The following is a 20,179-nucleotide window of genomic DNA, read 5'->3' on the forward strand; positions in this document are numbered from 1 at the left end:
TCCAGGCTCTGGGCCCGTCCCGCGCCCGCCGCTGGCGGATATGGAGCGTGTTTCCCGGAAACCCCCAGGTAAACCTTCCTGAGTTTGGAAGGGGGACAGCTCTTCCGGGAAGCCAGTGAGAGCCGAGAAGACTATGGGATAACGTGGAGGGGAGGGAAATTTCCTTTTTCTTTTCTTTTCTTTCTTTTTTTTTTTTTTTTTTTAATATGGGAAAAGCTGCCCCTGGACGGCGGGGCCTTTCCATCTGAGGCTCTCTGTCTTGGGGAAAAAGCAGAATTGCGGGTGACACCTGGGAAGGGAGGAAGAGAAGGTCCTTAGGGGAATATTTACAGGTCAAATCGATATCCCCGTTGGGCTACGAGGATGGCCAATTTCAAAGCAGATTAGATTACTTTGTGGCATTTCAAATAAAACGGCAATTTCAGAGCCTTGAGCATGTGGGCGACCTGCGGGAGCTGTCCGCCTGCTTGGCTCAGTGAGCGCAGGGGCACTCTGCTGGAGCCCTCGAAGGGAATTCCTCCTCAGGTATTTTTCTTTTAAACCAAGGGCAAAGGGGCGGCTGCGAGGGCACAGGCTGCAGCATGCTGGGCAGAGGAGAAGCAGGGGCACGCTCCAGCCTCGAGGAGCTCAGGGAGCTCAGGCTCTGAGCGCTCTGGGTGGCGCCACCGCCTCTTGCTGAACGCTGCCGTTTACTGGTTGTTTCATTTCCTGGTCCAGGTTTAGGAGATGCATGGGGACAGCCGAGTCGCACCGGGCCTCTGGATAGTGTCGCCAAGGAGCTGGGATCGCACTTGCTGCAGGTAGAACCACCGCGCCGTGGGAGGAGCGCCGCCGCCGCCAGTCGCCCTGGCGGGGGCTCCCTTCCAACCCTGTCACCCGAGTTTCTAGGTGCGCGGCACAAATCCACAGGCCGCCCCCAAGCTGAAGAAGTCCCAGGGGCGGGGGTGGCTCCCGCCCGGGAGGGTCAAAACCCAAGCGTGGATGCTTAGCCTGTCCGGTACAGCCTCAGCCCCAGCCCCAGCCTGCATCCCTCTCCATCCCAGCGCCCCAGGGGTTTCTAGCTCACCCAGACCTAGGCGGAAAGGCGCCCCTGAACGTGGTTAAATCGTTTCAACCTTACTTCGGTTTGTCCCAGAAACCGGGCCAGGCTCTGGAGCCAGAGAAGCACCGTTCAGGAAGCATTGTGCCACAATGTGGCAGCGTTTAGCAAGTGTGAGTGTGTGTGTGTGTGTGTGTGTGTGTGTGTGTGTGTGTGCGTGTGCGTGTGTTGTTTTTGAAAATACATGTGCGAGGGAGAAGGGAATGGGGGAATATTTGAAACCCGGAACTTTCACAACTAAAGAGAACTGCGGTGGCATAGCAGCCGGCCAGGTAACACTCTCTGGGAGCCTGGCCCACACGCCCTCGGCTCGCCGTCTGCCCGCCCTTCCAGCTTTGCGCTGCATGTTTTCCGTGTTTCATACTGTCCACATTATAAGTGACACTAATATCAGGGAAAACTAAGTGCTTGCAGGGGAACTTCAGAGAAAGTCTGGTGGGCAAAGTCAACACTTCCAGAGGTCTTACATTTAATTAATTCCTGGGTGGTGTGTGGATGGCTGTCTTTGCAGTTATTATACATGTAAGTGAATTAGGTAATTGAAGCTAGGAAAGCACACTCCATGTTTTCAATTAAGAATATTATTTTTTAAGCTACTGCTGGTAACGTTTAGAATTTAATTATGATAATTTCTTCACTTTTATTTGTTTTCCTAGATGTTGCAAGAGATCTGTTTTGTTAAATGTATCTCTAATGGTTTTAGAGTTTAGCAACTATGCAAAATACATCAAAGTGTCTGTAACTTTAGAAATTGCTTTATAGTTTGTCCCAGATTCTGTTAGGAAAATGTGTTGTAGCTGAGTTAGAAACCTGAAAGTAAGACATAATCAAGTTGCTGGTCTCAACCTAGCACAGGGAAAGGTAGTGATAATTTAGTTAGCAAAGAATTTTTGCAGCAAACGGTATTTGAGACAGCAGAATGTAAGGATATCTTTCAAGTTTCATTTCTGCTACATTCTTTATAGCCCACCTCCAAGGGGGAGAGTAGAAAACCCAAAGGTAATCTGGTTTCAATTACATGCTGTAAAAATAGAATTTGTGGCCAGAAATTAATTTGTAATATTTTTTTATGGGAGTTGCACTGCGGATTGTATGGGTCTTTCACAAACTTTATTGCTTTTCTTTGGTTCTGGATCTAAAATATGAATGAGTAAATAAAGTACAGTTTCCTTTTTCAAAAGTTAAGTCTTTGACACAGAAAAATAATCATTACCTTTTTATTTGTCTTAATTATCTCTTATAGTTTTATCTTATTTTTAGAGGGATTAGGTAAAAATCAGAATTTCATTTGGGTAGTTTTAATTTTTTTGGAAGATACTTTTTCTCCTTGAATTTGGCAAAAGTTATTCAATCTTTTACAAAGTTGAAATAGTTAATTCTATAGACTTTGTCTGGTAAAATAATCAGGTATTTTGTTTTATTTTCTGGGGAGCAGCAGTGGTCGGAATTTATTATTCAAATGGTACTTATGGGTAACTAGAATATTGTGGCAAATAATGAGTATGTCCTAGTGGTATAAATGACTGCCAATTATGACTTAAATGGTCTATATAGTAGTGGATGTTCCCCTAAGTACCATAGAACTCTGGATTTGTGCTAAGTGCTAAAATAACTCCAAACAATAAAGCTACTACATTTAAAGTGAGCATGATAGGAATTCTCAAATGTTTCAGATGATTTTTGTGATGTGGATGTAAGGTTTTTTTTAAAGTGCTTTAAAAACATTTCAGAGCCTGGCTTGGGAAATAAACCTTGAATGTTGTCACCTGTGGTCCTCATGGCCCTGACTTCTTTTTTGAATTTAACAAATATGCATTGATTTTTTTTTCCCCAGTTCTGGGCTCATGGATGCTGGCGAACACTTCACCACTGAGCTTTATGCCTTCCTCCCACTTCACCTCCAGCCCAGTGACAGCAAAATTTCTAGATTTAATGCTGGTGTAGAACTAACATCTCTTACCCTGATACGTTTTCTGTTTCAGACTTTGGATGGATTTGTTTTTGTGGGAGCATCTGATGGCAAAATCATGTATATATCCGAGACGGCTTCTGTACATTTAGGTTTGTCCCAGGTAGGTATGGCCTAATTTTATGTACAATCAAAATATTCGATTATATTGTAGCAGATTGTGACAGCTTTGCCTAGCCTGAAAATGAGTCTGCATTAGTTTATGAACATTATTCATAACTGCAAAATACCCCCACCCTCACCTAGTGCTGGGGATTGAACAAGCTCTATGACTGAGCTCTACCCCCAACCCCAAATTTCTCTTTAATAGGATTCCCATGCAGTTTTCTTCTTTTTCTTCTTCTTCTTCTTCTTCTTCTTCTTCTTCTTCTTCTTCTTCTTCTTCTCCTTCTCCTTCTCCTTCTCCTTCTTCTTCTCCTTCTCCTTTTTCTTCTTTGCATTTTTACCTTTTTCCTTTCTTTTTCCTTTGAGGCTTGTGACAACTATGTCTTCACTGTGGCCAGCCCTGTTCTGAGTCTGTCCTATGTATGCCCTGCCCTACCTGCTCACCTAGTGATGTTAGATGGCACAGAAAAGAGCTTCCCCAGGGGACCTACAGTCAGGCCACACATGCTGGGCTGCACATGGTATTGTGCGTTGCTGTGAGGTGAGAGGAAGCTTCTGTAGAACATGGATTTATGCGGCATGTGTTTTGGGGAGACAGAAAGGGAAGGGGTAGATTTATGAGTGTTCACATGGAATTCAAGGTCATTTTTCCTGAGTTTTTCCAGTTCAGTGGTTGTTTCAGTAAAGCATTTTATATGCTTGTGATAGAAACTCATAAAATTCAGTTTACTACTGTTTTGCACTGCGAGGTTCTGGTTTCTTTAGAACATTTAAATATTACCCATTTTTCTGGAAAAGTGAAACCATCTTCTGAAAAGGGGGTTCCTCCCTTAGAAGGAAAAGATGACCTCAGCTTGTGGACCCCCAGCCAGATGAGGGTTGGGTTGAGGGTCCGGCTGCTGTCTGGGCCTGTGGATGGCCCGGACAAGGAGAAGCAGACTGGGTTTCCCTTTCACATCTCTGATTTAACAAGCGTGGGGAAGAGAGATAAAAGTCACATTTTTTTATACATGCCAGGACTAAACGTTCCTTTATATTGTGAGCTCTCAGCGTGACTTTTCATCACAAGTGAGGACATACTTCAATGAATGACAGAGACAGAACAAGGGCTCCTAAAAAGCGTGTGAGTGACCTGTTCTTTCCATCCTTCTCCCACAGTTAAGCCCAAATGGAACATGCCTATTAATGTTTCTTGAGTTTTTCTCATTGAAAAACAAAATTACCAAATTTGGGAACCCGAGTTTGGTGTATTCCTTTTCTTTTTCTGCCAGTACATTAAAAAAAAAAACAAAAAAACTTTTCATTATTTTACAGCCATCTCTTCCAATGTATGCACATCCTTCTCCACATCCAAATGGGCTTATGTGTTTCCTATGCAAAGTCTGTTAAAGGAGATTGCATATTAAAATAGTTTAGAAGGTTGTTTCTTACTCTCTCTTCTCTTATGGGACCTGCTATCCCAAATAGTTTATCAAAGCTTGATTCTTTTTTTAATGTTTATTTTTTAGTTATAGGTGGCACAATATTTTTGTTTTATTTTTACATGGTGCTTAGGATTGAACCCAGTGCCTCACATATACTAGGCAAGCACACAAGCCAAACCTCCAAAGCTTGACTCTTGCATCTATGTGAACTGAGGGATAAATATGTGTACAGACTGAGAAATGTTTTGAGAAGATTAGATTTACTATTTCTATGGGATTGGAGATTGTAGCAGCTTAGTGGTAGAGAATGTGCTTAGCTGAATAAGTATTGCCCACTCCTCATCCCCAATCCTCCACAAATAAATGGAAAGGAAAGAAAAAAGAAATTTATTACTTTACATTTTTTAGAATTAATCAGAATTATTTACTTGCACCTAGACTGGTTTCTACTTCTGACCTAATCTGTGGATTATTTACCTTTTAAAAGTATAATTTACTTTTGATAGTCTTACAATATTGTCACAAATAAGATAAAACATTTCATATACTTTTAAGATGATTTGTCAAAACATTTTTGATCAGGGGCTCACACTGGCATTAAAGTGTTTTTGTAGCTGCAGATGGAGGCTAACACAACCTCATCGAGGAATCAGAAGAAAACCAGTTGCCCTGCATGATCAACTTGACTTATTTTTTTTGCAATTGTCTTCTCTTCAGGGAACAAAGAAGCTAAAGGAATCTACAACTTTCTTAGAAAATGGTAGTACTGGCCCTTCCTCCCTTTTAAAACAAGGATACAAAGTTTTATTTCTGCATATGATCACAGAAATCAATTTGACCACTATTTTTCAGTATTAAATTTATATCTGAGATCCCTAGCAGTCAAAACAAAATGGGAAATAAATTCAACTATCCAGGAATTTTATGTCCTGGGGTTATATTTTAAATAATATGGTAATGTCTGCTCTGTCTCTCTTTCAGATCATGCTGGGAAACAGATCAGAATAACTATTTTGTGTGATTTGTGAAGTATAGGGAGCTATACAAAAGCCAGAAAGCCTCACTTTCATTAAATACAGTTTGCAACTAGAGTACTTTGGTGGGCATCTCTTAGGGTTGCTCGGTCACTTGGAATATGTGAGCACATCTTTAGGTACTGAGCACAACTTAAGCAATCTGTCACTCAGGCAGCTCAGCCTACCAGCCTACCTTGCACCCCACACAGACTCTTTTTATGTGGGAAAAAGATTCTGTTGATTATGAACACAATAATTAAGAATGACCAACACATTGGAAAGGTAATGACTAAGCCTTCTGTCAAGATTAACTCCACATGAGGAAATGGAGGCAACATAAAAGCATGATGTTTCTTTTTCATCATATGCAAAAATACAACTTTGTATCGTTGTTTTAAAAGGGAAAAAAGTCCAGGTATGACCATTTTCTAAGCAAGTTGTAGAGATTCCTTTAGTTTCTTTGTTGCCTATGAAAGGACAATTGTAAAAAAGATAAGTCAAGTTGATCATGTAGGGCAAATGATTTTTTTCTGATTTCTCCATGGAGTTGTGTTAGCCTCCGTCTGCAGCTACAAAAACACTTTAATGACAGTGTGAGCCCCTGGTCAGTGGCTGGGGAGTGTTCCACAGTGAACTGTTTAAATAAGCAACAACAAACTTTTCTCTTAGATCTGCCTTCTGTTCATGATTAACTCCATAGAAGGAAATTTAGGTAGAATTGCAATGTGTATTTTTTTCTGTCTTCTTTACTTAAACAGTAAAATAAAGTATTGAATAGGATGTCAAATACCCAACTACTCTTTAAAAAAATGTTTTGCACCCTTTAGATTATTTTCATTATTAGCAAAGAATTGGACAAATATAACAAACCAAAAACCTTAATAAAATAGGCTTACGGACTGGGGATAGTACTCAGTAGTAGAGTTCTTGCCTATTCTGCGCCAGGCTCTGGGTTCAATCCCCAGCATACACACAAAAATATTAGTAAAATTTTACCCAGTAGACAGAGTAATGCTTTAAAATGTTTTCTGGTGAATAGCAATTGTAGTAATAGCTTATATTTACATGGTGCTCGTCTGTATTCCTAGAACTTTCAATTACTCTCAGTGACATTGTCTCATTAAGTGAGGTTCATGTTAAGTCAAGGTTACACTCCTCGGTAGAGGGTCACAGGAACATACCTTCCCCCATCAGTTCTGCCATAATCGTGTGAAAATTCACAGCAGAAGGGAATTGTTCTGTTTTGTCCTGCTTTTGATCTGTACTATCTAAATACCTGAATTATACATTTGAGGATGTAAAAATGATTCTTTATATTCTTCAAACCCAAAGCCTTTTTTTTCCTTTTAAATGCTGGAGATGGAACCAGAGTCTCTTCCATACTAGGCAAGTGCTCTACCACTAAGCTATACCCCCAAACCATGTTTATTTTATTTTGAGGCAAGTCTTGCTTAGTTGCTCAGTCTGCCCTTGAACTTACCTCATTCTCCCAAGTAGCTGGGATTGTAGGCATGTGCCACTGCACCAGGCTTAAAAAGGATTCATTAAACTTTTTTTAATTCCAGTATTGGAATTTTTAAAAATCTACGTCTTATGACAGTGTATTTTTTTTTTAAATCTTAAGCTAGTAAACAAGAGGTCATTGTTGTTAAACTGTGGTATTAAAAATGGCAGAGATAAGCAGAAAATACAGTTAGTTTGTCCACCTAGTCCAGAGGCTGAGCATTAGAAAACAGTTGCATCCAACCTGGGGATTCTGTCAGGTTTGCAGCACAAAAACATACAGACATATTTTAATATGTTGGAAAAAGTAGTGCCGGGAAGCACTCTTATCCATAACATTCACTGAACATTTACCAACGGATTTGATTCCTTTTTTGTTCTTATTATTGTAATTATTTTACTTATATTTAAGCAAAAACAATCCCTGTATAGCTGCTATATATAGTTTTAAATATCCTTGTGGTTCAGATTTCCTTACCAAAGTTCCATGTTATATAACATTGAGGTTACTGGTATACATTTTCATATAAAATAGCTGTTTATGAGACACATAAAGAAAAATGTAATATTTGAGATTGATACCAGAAACACAATAATACAAACAGCAACCGTGTAAGTTAGAGGCACAAGACCAAATTTTTTCACTTTTGAAATAAAGAGAAAGGACGATGTTTTATGTTTGTTGACATAACTTGAACCCTGAAACCCAAACCATCTTAACCATCTTATTTTTAAATGCTCAATTTACCATACTCAGCAAAACATCCAAAACAGAGTAATGTGCATTTCCCCAGTGCCGAGTGACTCTGCCCTTCCCCACAGAATATACCCTTTTAGTGTTGTATTTATCATAGGCAGTTTTCTTGGCAGGAGGAAAAGCTATTCAGCAAAACATAAAAAAGCTCTTAGTAGAAAAGTCATTCATTTTGTAGTTAGCAGGGTTCTACAAATAATAAGGGATCACATCGAAGTTCTGTTTTAATAAGTCTGATGTATGAGTCCAGGGAGTTTTATGGCAACAACTTTCTCTCCTTCTCTAGACAGACAGACAGACAGACGGACACACACACACACACACACACACACACACACACACAATATTTTTCCTGCAAGGTAGTCACATTTCTTCTGGCATTGAAAAGCATGAATAGATAAATAAATACAGGAAACATATGTCAACCATAATTTTGAGTTAAGGTCAGCACTGTTTTATCATTCCAGAATTTGTTCTGTAAAAACATTTCCTTTATTTGACGGCTATTTTACTTCCTAGACAGTCTTAGTGTTTTCCTGTCCGTTTTATAATGGACCCAAGAACTCAGAAAATCAAGCCCTCCTTCCCTGCCTCTTGCCCCTCCTGGTTCTCCAATCTCTGATGAGAACAGGAACTTTGGAAATAGATGAAAATATTTGGGGATTAAAACCCCTAATTAGTAGAGATACAAGTTTTCCTGCAAGTCCCTAAAGGTGTTTCTCAACAGAGACGTTAGTAAAGTACTGTTTTTTTTTTAAATTTTTTAAATTTTTGTTGTAAATGGATAGAATATCTTTATATATTTACTTCTATGTGGTGCTGAGGATTGATCCCAAGGCCTCACACTTGCTAGGCATGTGCTCTGCCACTGAGCTACAACCCAGCCCCGCAAAATACTATTTTTCTCTCAAAAAGAATTTCAGGAAAACCACAATGATCATTTTTTTTCCCTTAAAACATGGATAAGAGTATCCATTACAGGCCAATACTAAAACATTATTATTATTATAATTATTTTAAAATAAGCTGGACCTCAATGGCACAGTGCTTGTCTAGCATGCTTGAAGTTCTGGGTTCAGCCTGCAGCCCCCAGAATAAATATATAAATAAACACATATATAATAAGCCATTGAAATAATGATTTTAAAAATCCAGCTCCTTTAGTGTTTAGCTCGAAACTCCCCATTTTGATAACACTCTATAATGTGCCCCATAGCTCTGTCTCATGTGGCTGGCTTAAATGTTGCTGGTTTATTTAAAACTTTTTAAGGGGTAACAGGAATGACTTGAAAGAAGAAGGTTCATATCTCTCTCTCTCTCTCTCTCTCTCTCTCTCTCTCTCTCTCTCTCTTCCCAACAAAATGACATAAACGTTTTTCACATGGGCCAATCTCCATTGAGGTCGATTACAGAGGCCCAGATTCGGGAGGTGGCTGTGAGGAGGTGACAGGGGGATGTCTGTAACAGGATTCTCTCTGTGCTCTGCTTGCCTCATATTTGAAGGAGATGCTCCAGGAACGATGCCGAGAGTGGAGCCATGCAAGCCTTCTGAGGGGATGAAATTACTTAGCAGACCAGAAACAATCTCTTCTGAATAAAGAAGGCAGTTTGCCACATCTTGACAGATTAGGAGAACTGGCTGGGAGGAGCGGGATACATTACTTCACCTCTCCAGGGCCCTTTGGTTCCAAGTGAAGAGCTGAGGGCCCTGGAGGCTCCAGGAGAACTTCTCACTGAGCCACTTGGCTGGCCTTATGCAGCTGTGGGACCTGGCACATGGCACCTGCAGGGCTACCCCTTCGTAGATGACCCTCTGACTGACAGCAGGTAGTCTCCAAATGTGCCCTGGCCAGACACAGGACAGCCACAGCCTCCTTGTGCTCCCTAGGGTCACACCTCCCTTGGGCAGGGCTGTGAAGACTCTTCTGACCCACTCAAGGTCCTTTGCCTCCCAAGGGCACTATTTCAGCTGGGCTTTGGGGTTCCCACTGGCTGCGTTGAAATTACCGTCATTCTTCTTTATGCTCCTCCAAACAATACTGGAATACACTGACAACTGCCCTTATCTGTCACTCCCAACTCTACTAATAGGAGTCTTAAAAACAGGACTGTGTCCCAGTACTCAGAAGACTGCCCTGGTGGCTCTTTCTGAAACTTTCTGTGCCTTTGCCCATTTGTGAAGGGGTGCAGGTCTCCAGGACTCAATAGCGTATCCTTGAGTGGCATCCGTACTTGGGTGAACATTCTAAAGATGCTCACAGTCAGGAACAGGACCCCCAGGGCCCTCTGTGCAAATATCCCAGTAGTGGAGTTTTTCTGGAACCACCCATTCCTGCAGAGCCAGGTCCAGGCCGACACAGACACGGCTGGAGGGCTGCCATGGGGCCCCCTGTGGGGCATGTCTGGAAGGAGGCGTTACCCTGGTGTTGAGGTAGCAACCCCAGGAAATAACCACCACATCATGTGGCTGGCTGGAGTGGCCCCAATCCCTCCTGCAGGTCACACAGAGACACAGCCGCACCCTTGGGCCAGAGCTGTAGAATTTGCACAGTCATCTTGGACCAGGAAAGCCAGAGATACATTTCTGGCAATGTGAGAGAGGCCTGGCAGTGCCTGAGGCACACGGTTCAGAGCTGCTGAAGAAAGGGGCTTTGTCAGAGTAGAGCCTCCCGTGGTCCCTTGGTCAGCTCTGAGAGGTGGAGTGGACGCGACTCTGGGAGGGAGCACAGTAGGGCTGCAGTGGCTATCTCAGGCAGGCAGCATGTGAGTGGGGGTGCAGGACACAGTCCAGAGAGTTGGAGTCCATTTTGAGCTGTCTCTGAAGGATGCTGCCCAGGCCCCTCCAGGGCGTTCCTTTGTGCTCGGGCCTCCTGGGCTCTGAGCTCAGGCCTGGCCCTCTGGCTTCTCAGGCATGGAAGGCAGTTCAGAGCTGGGCTGTGGGGAGGCAAAGGTTCCATGTTTGACACAGGTGTGGGTTGTGGGCAGACTCCAGTCCTGACCCCAGCGGGGTGTGAGCATGTGGCACACCCTGCACTTTCCCCTGGTGCCAACCCTGGAGAGATGGTGACATTTCTGTTCCCACCCCTGCAGGTAGAGCTCACAGGCAACAGTATTTATGAGTACATCCATCCATCTGACCACGACGAGATGACGGCTGTCCTCGCCGCTCACCCGCCTCTTCACCATCACCTGCTCCAAGGTAGTTCCTCCAGGTGAAAGTAAACAAGGCCACGTTCTTAACTATGACCCAGGGCTTGGCTTCCAACACCTGCCAAGGTCTAGGGGTTACCAGGGCAACACTTGGCCCCATCAAGTGGGAGGTGCATTTTGGCCTCTGTCTTTTAAACCAGATTATTTAAACCAGCCTCCATTACTGCCAAAGACTATTCAGAGCTGCCGGGGACAAAGGTGCTCGTGATTTAGAATTGCAGGTTGCAGCCTCACAGGTTTAGACCTGGGCTGCAGCTTCTGAGGATACAGCCCAGGGGGCTGTGAAACTGCCTGGGGGAAACTACACCTGAAATTCCCCTGGGTGACAGCAGTTCCTTTGCTATGACCACAGACTGTAAACCATCCTGAGAGGAGGAGGACAGTGGCTTTGCTATTTTCATGTTACCTTGTAGCCATGGTGGACATTTCAACATATCATTTATGCTCGTGGCTACTGCAAAATTCTGGAAGTCATGAGACCCACCACTGAACCTTGTTTTTTAATGTAGTGATAAAATAGCACACTTACATCCATGTTCAGGGTGTGCCACTATGTGTTTAAATACTGGGATAACTACTTTCCTACATAGTTGGTTTGTTTTGTAACTATATGCATTTTATTTTATGCATTTAAAAGTGTTACTCTGAGCAGGGGTATGGGTTTTTTTTTTTTGCCATAGCACAAATCAGTTAAGATGCCCTGGGCATCACAAAATTAGAACAAATGCTGGGAAGATACAGAAGTTTTCTGGGACCCCGGCCTTTTAACTTCGTGGACAGCTCAGAGAGGCCAGCAGACTAATGGGTCTCACTTATGTCTTAGACTATAGTACCCAATGGGGCCCCAATTCCCCAGTGGAACAAAATGCAAATAAAAGACTTCAAAGTGGTGAGGACATTTAGCCATGGAGGAGAAATATGGCTTTCATTCTTATTGCTCCCTCCTGGGGAAGATTACCCTCAGGCTCGGAGGAGGGACCACAGAAGTGCATGCTCAGTTGTCCAGTAGCAGTTGATCTCGCTGTTCCTTTCCAAGGAGAGAGTCTGGTGTGCCAGCTTCTCAGACAAGATGGGGCCTGACTATAACTACAGCCTGTGATAGTCGTTGGGATGGGATGGCGTCTAAATCAACATGAAAAAATGATGCCGAGAGTCATTCCCAACAACAATGACTAATCTTTCCACTCTGGTGTGTTTTCAAAGCTGGACACAGACAGCAGGAGTCCTAGAGAATTCCTCAGAACACCATGTTGTTGCTTAAAACACCGCACAGGGTGCCCCCTGCTTGGCAGTGGCCTTTTGCTACTGCCCTGGGTTTCATGTTCCCCTTCCTGTGTTGTAGCCTCTGGAAAAGTGGTGAAGGAATGAAAGTAAGTGCAGCTGGGGGGACAGTGAGGCCCGTCTACTCCTGTTTCTGTGGGGTTTGAGGCTGAGGTGGAGAGCAGTCCTAGAGGAGAGGCAACAAGCTGGGGGCCTAGGGTCCCGTGCTGACTCCCTGCAGCGCCAGCCCAGGGGTGCAGGGAAGGCTCCCGAGCACACGGTGCTCTTCTCTCTCACAGATTTTCTGCCTGGATGGAACCCCATTGTTTCATGGTGAAATGTGTGAGAAGTGCGCCCTCCCCCCAGATGAGTAAGACCAGGTGGTACTTTTGAGACGTGAGCTTCCACACCTCAGTGACATCTGTCTGGTTCAGACAGGAGGACTGTGGGTAAAGCACATAGCCTGTCCAGCTGGGGGAACCAAGGAGGCCTCTGAGTTGATTCCCAAACTTCCATGAGGCAGTGCCCTCAGGGACAGTGGAGGAGGACCTTGCTCCACTTCAGCCTTTTTTTTTTTTCAGTACTGGAGATTGAACTCAGGGGCACTCAACCACTGAGCCACATCTCAGCCCTATTTTGTATTTTATTTAGAGACAGGGTCTCACTGAGTTGCTTAATGTATCACAGTTGCTGAGGCTGGCTTTGAACTCACAATTCTCCTGCCTCAGCCTCCAAAACCACTGGGAGTACAGGTATGTGCCTCCATGCCCAGCCCAATCCTTTTTTAATGATAAATTTATCACCAGGCAGAATGGTGCATGCCTGTAATCTCAGCCTCTCAGGAGGCTGAGGCAGAAGGATCACAAGTTTAAGGCAGCCTCAGCAACTTAGTGAAACCCTGTTTCAAAATGGAAAAGGGTTGGGAATGTAGCACAGTGCTAGAGACTTGCCTAGCATGTGTGAGGGCCTTGTATTTATTTACAAAATAAATAAATAAATAAACTTATTAACCTCCAACAAATGTCTATTTAGAGTGGAGTGACAGCCCCTCACTCAGAGGTGTGGCCTTTCTCTATTGCTGTCTCTGAGGGCTGGTGTCCTTTAAAGCCAAGGAGGACTCCTGTATGTTTACAAGAGTGAGAACTCTTTATGCACAGGGCCTTTCAAAGAAAGGAAAGGAAGGTCTGGCTTAGCTAAACTGTGAGGGGTTCCCTGGGGAGGTGGAGACAAGAGTTGCTCCTTCCAGGGCCAGAAATGAGGGCCAAAGCTTTGCTCTGGCCATGGTGGTTCTCGGCACCCAGCCCCCACAGTGCAGGAGGTATGAGTGGCCGGCCCCCTCTGCCAGGGAAAGAGCCTACGCTGTGACTGACACTTAGCATCTGCTACCTGAGGGGAGTCAGACTCTTCTGGGCCTTCACGGTATCTCAGGCACCCACCCCAAGACTGCCAGGAAGTTCTCCCGATGCCAAGCCACTCTGTGGCCTCTAGGAGGTGATGGTGGCTGGTGGAGCTCTGCCAGGCCCAGCCCTTGACTCCAGGCTGGCCTCCAGGCTGTGGCTGAGATTTGAGCTGCTCTCTTTTGGGGCCTGTGGAAGCCACACCAGGACAGGGCCAGTCTCTCCCCTCCTCACCCAGACCTTAGCAAGTTCTCAGAGTCAGAGTCGGGCACAGAGGAGCAGGCCTCTGACTGTGGCCCTGGGAATTTCATGGTGCTGTGTGGGGGGAGATGGGAAGCAGGTGGGACCATGGCCCATGGAACCTCGCTCCTGCTTTCAGAGTACGAGATAGAGATAGAGAGGTCCTTCTTCCTCTGAATGAAGTGCGTCCTGACAAAAAGAAACACGGGCCTGACGTGCAGTGGATACAAGGTATGAAGGGCCCTGGGGGGACGGAGAGCTGGCCGTGTTCTGCACTGGGTACTTGGTATTCCGCCTCACACTCAAGGATGTCTGCAGAAGGGAAGCCTCGGGAACTGAACATATCATTCCCACCAGGGCAGAAGTCTCCAGTGACTGGCTCATGGCTGCTTCTGAGGCCATGTAGAGCTAGATTTCTTCTAGCTCTACAGACGATGAATACCTTGAGGGATCCTGGAGAAAGGGTTTTTGAACAGAGAACTTGAAGGCTAAGGATGTTAGTCTGTACCACTGCAGTTACGATGATTGTGATTCCAGCACGATTTTACTGACTTAATATGTTTTTGCCATCCTGGATCCCAGAGTCTCGTGCAGGCCAACAAGCTATACCTTGCAGAGCTATGCCCCAGCCTGTTACTGACTTTAACTGGCATAAATGCTTCTACTCATCAGGCTCCAGGTGGTATAGAGGTTCCTGTTTGAACTTGGTGCGTTCTTGCCTACATGGTCTTTGGCTCTAACTGGAAGGCTTTTAGATAGCCACTCTGACTTGTTGATTATTAAGATCTTGAATTAAAATACATGAAATTAAAAGACATAAAAATGAAGATTTTAAAAAAAATCTATTGAAAGGATTCTTAAGGAGGTTTTGAAGTTGCCAAAGTGTCACATCATGAAGTCCCAACCCCACCACCCCAGCTGCTGGTGATGTGTTCTTATTTTATCTGATGAGTCTGGCCTGGGAGAGGAGGGGGTTAGGGCTTGGATCTGGAATGACCCCCAAAGTCTCTTGGTGAAAGCCTGGTTCCCACCACAGCAAGGTTCAGAGGCGGGGCTTTAGGCAGTGAGTGGATCCCGGGGACCCTGACCTCATCAGTGGATCAGCCCAAGGATCAGTCCATTGATGGGTGAATGGAGCTGTTGGAGGAGGTGCTCACTGGGCAAGGGTCTGTTACTTTTCTTAAAATTTAATTTAGGAAAGTAAAATGATCAAAATGAGAAGTATGATTAATCAAAGTTCTTTTAGAATGTCTTTAAAAATCCACCATACTGAGTCCCATAGTTTGAATCATTTTTTTTCTTATTGAGCTATGTTCAAGAGGAATAAGTGTAAAATAACAGATTTTTATTTCTCTGCTTCTTCTGAAAAAGCTACAGGAGCCTCTGAGAGCCTGGCTGGGGATCAGGAGGGGCAGGGCCAACTTGCTGGTGTCTCTTGCAGACACTGTGCAAGGAACCTGGGGCAGACTGCACATGGGCTCTGGAGGATCCAGGCTCTTGTTCCACGATCAGCAGGTGGAAGAGGCCCAAGCAGCACCCTGCTTCTGTGGTCACTTTGCAAAAGATCATTGATCTAGTGTCCACCTCATGAAAATTCCAGTGCTGGCTAGGGTGGGAATCCACAAGCGAGAAGCCCTTCCACATGATACTTAGAGACACAGAAGGACCCTCGGGAGGACCTTCAGGAAAATAAATCTAACACAGTTATGATTTACAAATGCAAAGACCAGAACACATCAGAGAGAAGAATTTACAAAATGTAGGCCTGTGGTTGTTAAGGCCATCAGAAGCAAATGTCGAGTGACCAACCCACACGGCCGTTTGAGAGAGTATTTTGATTCTGCTGAGGCTAATGCTTCCCAACACGGTTTCCTTCCCTCTGGCCCCATTTCAGAGGGCTGTGAAAATGGGAAAGACTCCAACTCAAGTTGTCTCAGTGATTAGCACACAAGATCAGTGGGCTCTCTGGCCAAGAGAATCATAGATTTTAGCAAAGAAAAACAACAAAAGATGACTGACCTTTGCCCTGGGTTTGCCGGACTGCAATGGCAATTAAGCCCATTTCCTGTGGCATCTCAAACATCAACCTGCAAATGGTGGGAAAAATTGGTCAGCTGGAACAGGGAATCGTGCAGGAGGAGCACAGCTCCGACAGGAGGGGACAGGGCTTGTGTTCACAGTGTGCGTGTGGCCAAGGAAGTTGAGTCGCACAGCTGGAAGGGCTCTGCCCTCCTTCACAGACTCTGCAGTGAGAATGCCCACGAGAGCTGAAGAAATGCCCGAGGGCACCGAGCGCAGAGGAGGGACAGAGGCACCTGTTGGTGTCCTCAAGACTGGGTCAGATGATCCATCTTAGGAATATTCCACCAAGTTCTTTCTTCCCCCTCTGGTGCATGCACTCTGCTCAAGTGACAACTAGCAATTGCTGTCATTTGTTTCTACTTACAGTGAGTTTCTGTTCAAACACCAGTACACAATCACAACAGAAGTTTCTGATTATTCAGAAAACCAATATGGTGGCAATAAAGACGTTTAAAAGATACACCATCCCCTGAGAACTAATTAGGCTTTAACTATAGTAAATAAATCTACACCTTCTGAGAACCTGGAAGAACCTGGATCATTTTAGGCTTTAGTCCCGTGTTCTAAAAATCCTATATCCAAAGTGCTTATATGCTGAATACATTTTAAGAGGTGACTATTTTAATATACAATTTTAAGCTGACTTTTACACACATTTGTTGTATTAATAACTTGTAATCGTTTACATTTTTTTCTGTTTCAGTATTCCAAGCAAGGAATTGGGGATTTAATTCTATTTAGTAAAACATTTGTCTTATTTTAGTCTATTCATGGTTGTTGTCTTCCATCTTAAAATATCAACCTTAAAAAAGATCAATGTTTATTAAATATTTAGTAAAAAGTTATCCAGTCATCCTTTAAATGGAATTTCCCTGAATAACTTTAGTTTAAAAAATAAAATTATTTAGGTCTTGATATAAATTTCAGAGCTTCCCTTAACAACACACCCATGATTTAATAATCCCATTCACAGAAAAAAATTGCTTAGATTCCTTATGTTATATATAAACTCTTCATGCTCCAAACAAAACACATGTCCCCTGGTTGCATCCTCTGGAGAGATTGAGAACAGTTGGCCACCAGCCTTTCTAATAAGAACCTTTGAGTACTTGAATTTCATTACTAAATTTCCACTTAGTCAATAAAAGAATCTATTTGTAAAAGTTCCTGTTGGGGCCTCTTAGGCAGCCCAATGTTATTAAAATAACAGCATTTCCTATGTACACAACAGAAAATACACTTGGATTAGAACTTTTGTAAAAGGCTGGTCTTGCCACTGTTGAGAAAGCTTGTTAAGGAATTTTACCTTTAAAGTAACACCCTTCAGGTTCTTTGTGTACTTTTGTCATTATTGTTGTTGGGTTTTTATTTTAATTTTAATTTTATTTTATTTTTAATTTTTTTGCTGAGGCTGGCTTTGAACTTAAGATCCTCCTGCCTCCCAAATTGTTGGGATTATAGCCATGCACCATTGCCCATTGTCTTTATGTAGTTTTGCTGTGGACATTTGTTCCTCTTGCACCAACCATTTGTCTTTATCTTGTTAATATTAACTGCTCCTTTCCTTCTGAATCCCTCCCTCTCTCATTCTCAGCCACAGGTTTTGGGTGAGATGGATTCCATTGTTAACTCCAGGTGAACCCTAAGTGCTCAATTGGTCCTATTTCATTCCCCTTTAATTTTCCAGAGCACTACCATCTTAATTGATGGAAAGAATGTATCCACACTGTCTTCATTAGGTGAGTGACACACAATGGGGGAAAAAGTGTTTTCTCTGTTGCCTGAAATAGCAGCAGAACAGATGCTCTCTTTTCCAAATGGTTTATGCACTGTGGCTACTAGGAGAATAGCCACACTGGAAATTAAGCTGCTGAGGGAGCCCAGAGCATAAAACCAGGGATCTCCTGATAGAATTAACTGACTTAGGCCTGCTGCAGAACTGTTACATTACCATATACACACATAGCTTGCTTTCTTGCTTTCTTTACTGGAGGTGGGAGGTTACTGGGGATTGAACTCAGAGGCACTCAACCACTGAGCCACATCCTCAGCCCTATTTTGTATTCTTTTAGACACAGGGTCTCACTAAATTGCTTAGTGTCTCACCATTGCTGGGGCTGGCTTTGAACCCAGGATCCTCCTGCCTCAGCCTCCCTAGCCACTGGGATTACAGGTGGTTGCCACTGTGCAGGCCATGTAGCTTTATTTGTATAAATTATGCATACATTTATATTTTTGTTGTTTGGCTTAATTGCAGTTTTTGTAATAAAACAATTACTAATTCATGAAATAGTCTAGTTAAACTTTTTTAATTTCTAAAAAGTTTAATTGATAACAAGAGCCACCTAATAAAGGCTTGAGGGAAATAAATGTTTAAAATACATAAAAATTAATGAAAAAATATAGAACTACCATGACACAGCAATCTGTCTTTCAGAAATGTACCTGAAGGAAGTAAAACCACCATCTCTCTCTCTCTCTCTCTCTCTCTCTCTCTCTCTCTCTATATATATATATATATATATATATATATATATATATATATATTATGTATATATTATGTATATACGTATACATACATATACTATTAGTACTCTTTATTATCAGGAAATATTTCTTTTTACTTTAACCATAAAATCTTTAAAAATAATAAATATGATTGAATTCTCCAGAAAAACAAACTTTAATTCCCTCAAAAATGACAATCTTAAATATTGGATGTGCTAAAGACCTTTATGTGATTAGATGCAAATAAGAAAGCAATTAAATCATTATTCATCAGTACTAATGAGCATGTTATTCAGGCCTATTCTTCAATTAAAAGAAAATAAGGGCCTAACATGTGAGAAAGAGTGATTGTAAGAACAGAAATGTAAGTACAAGTCATGTTGCACTGAATGACTGGTGGGACCCACTGATCACCCCTTCCCAAATCCTATCAATGGCAACACTATCTGTTCAAGTCACTTCACATTTTATATTACTAATAGGGAAAAAACTCTCGAGAGTCAGGTGTGCATTTTTCTAAGTGAACGTTCTTTCTGTCATCTTTTATAAATATTTTTAAGGCCTCTATGACCTTGTTTTCTCAAAAATGTTTTACTATCTCTAAAAATATATTCAAAATTCTCCCTTAACTCTATTGTTTCTGTAAACATTCTTTTCCCAGGCATATTATTTTGCTATTATCACTATCTACCCCAACTGTAGCTCTCCTTTTCTTTATAAGATCTAGAGATCTCTCCATGCTTTATAAGATCTAGAGATCTCTCCATGCTTTATAAGATCTAGAGATCTCTCCATGCATTGACCTCTATCAAACTTTCCCACATGCCCACCACTTTTGTCACACATATATGCTATTTTCCCCCATTAAATAATGTTACATAAAATTGTGACTACGATAGACTTGCTGATCAACATTCATGTGATTGCCTTTATTTCATATAGTACCAATATGCGCTATTCATACATTTATTTATTTAGCAAACATTTATTAATTTTTTGGTATGGGCAATGCTTTTGGCATTGCAGATATAATTGGAAATTAGAAATTTTAGGTAGTTTTTAGCTGAGTGGTTTTGTTAGCATTTTGCTAGTTTATATGACATGGAAACATTCCAATGTGGTGTTAATACGTTCAAACTAGATTATGTGATCTTGAATTGTAGGGATATGTTTATTTCATTTGCATCCTGGGGCAAAATCTGGAGGACTCTATTGAGAAAGTATTAGGAAAGAAGGAATCTGAAGATAAGTTGTAACTGGAATTAGAGTGGTGAAAAATGCTGCATTAAAAAAATCTTGATTTTGCAAGATTGGGGGCATGTGTTTTAGCTGGAACTTTCGGCAATACATTCTGGAAGAAAATTTGCTCCTTATCACTTTGTCCTGACATCACTTTGAATATTGAAATGGCGAATTCAAAAATATTTTATAATTTTATAATATTTTATAATTTTATAATATAATTTTATATATTTATTTATAATTTTATATTTTATAATATAATTTACATCAAAGGCATAAATGCTTTAGAATGCAAAGTATATTTATGCTTTAGAATGCAAAGTATATTTCTTTCTTTTTTGACACCTCATTAAACCTTCATCATGTAATT

General features: G+C 42.3%; 1 long non-coding RNA gene across 1 annotated transcript; it reads left to right on the top strand.

Moving 5' to 3' along the window:
- Window positions 1–604: 604 nt before the first annotated feature.
- On the top strand, window positions 605–18,542 carry LOC144373474 (uncharacterized). Its single transcript, XR_013433151.1, has 4 exons — window positions 605–800; window positions 3,082–3,171; window positions 10,961–11,069; window positions 14,117–18,542. It is a non-coding gene; the product is annotated as an uncharacterized LOC144373474 (long non-coding RNA).
- The last annotated feature ends 1,637 nt before the right edge of the window (window positions 18,543–20,179 follow it).

This window comes from Ictidomys tridecemlineatus, unplaced genomic scaffold (assembly GCF_052094955.1).
Source record: "Ictidomys tridecemlineatus isolate mIctTri1 unplaced genomic scaffold, mIctTri1.hap1 Scaffold_405, whole genome shotgun sequence".
NCBI classification, from domain to species: Eukaryota; Metazoa; Chordata; class Mammalia; order Rodentia; family Sciuridae; genus Ictidomys; species Ictidomys tridecemlineatus.